This window comes from Marmota marmota, unplaced genomic scaffold (assembly GCF_001458135.2).
Source record: "Marmota marmota marmota unplaced genomic scaffold, marMar, whole genome shotgun sequence".
In the NCBI taxonomy this organism is placed as follows: domain Eukaryota; kingdom Metazoa; phylum Chordata; class Mammalia; order Rodentia; family Sciuridae; genus Marmota; species Marmota marmota.
In genome coordinates, this window is record NW_026000243.1 from 6,308,487 (window position 1) to 6,309,283 (window position 797).

At 46.7% G+C, this 797-nt stretch overlaps 1 long non-coding RNA gene across 1 annotated transcript in view; it reads right to left on the reverse strand.

Annotated features, from left to right (window-relative positions):
- Positions 1–460, reverse strand: part of LOC125614022 — an 11,049-nt gene extending 10,589 nt beyond the window's left edge. Inside the window, exon 1 of the long non-coding RNA XR_007344657.1 lies at positions 167–460. This is a non-coding gene — a long non-coding RNA (uncharacterized LOC125614022). The remainder of the gene's footprint in view (positions 1–166) is intronic.
- Positions 461–797: the final 337 nt, after the last annotated feature.

Consider the following 797-nt stretch of genomic DNA (forward strand, 5'->3'; position numbering starts at 1 on the left):
GGTCTGCTTACCTTGCCGGCGCGGGCGGCGGCTCTGCCCTGCCCCTCCTACCATGCCTGCAGACCGCTGGGCCTGATCTGCAGGTTGGTCGCAGGTCTGCCTACCTTGTGGGCGCGGGCGGTGGCCCCGCTCCTCCCCTCTGGCTCGACGACAAAGCGAGAGAGACTCGGGTATCTGTGACTCACCCTCCCTACCAGGGGACCAACTGTTTCCGTCGCCACTGGCACCGATGAAGTTCTCTCCTCGGCCGCTCTCCGATGACATCAGATCTCTGCCATGCTGGCATCCCCTGTTCTATGGCTGAATCCCATTTTCTTCTCTTCCAATAGGTGGAGCTGTGCCCTCTGAGCCAAGCTTCTGCCCTCTATGTGCTGACAGAAATCCCTGTACGGTGGCTCCTGGGAGTCTCTCAATCCTGTTAGTCCAGAGCCCTTTCACTTATCCGGCCCCTCCCCCTCATCAATCTATATCTTTTAATTAGAATTTAGACCTGCAACATTTGGTGTCATTATAGAGAAATGATTTTTATTTTCTGCCATTTTGATTTATTTCAAATTTGTAATTCATATTTGATTTTTTAATATCAACTATTTGTCCAGTGAGAGTCATCCCTATGCCTGTTTTCATTTTTATTTTTTATTTCTTCTGCATTAAATATTTCATTGAGTATGTTTTGTAGTGCAGGCTTAGAGATTGTGAATTCTTTTAGTTTCTGCTTATGATGGAAGGTTTTATTTTATTTTCAATTCTGAATGATAGTTTTGCTGGATATAGTAGCCTTGGTTGGTAACCATTTT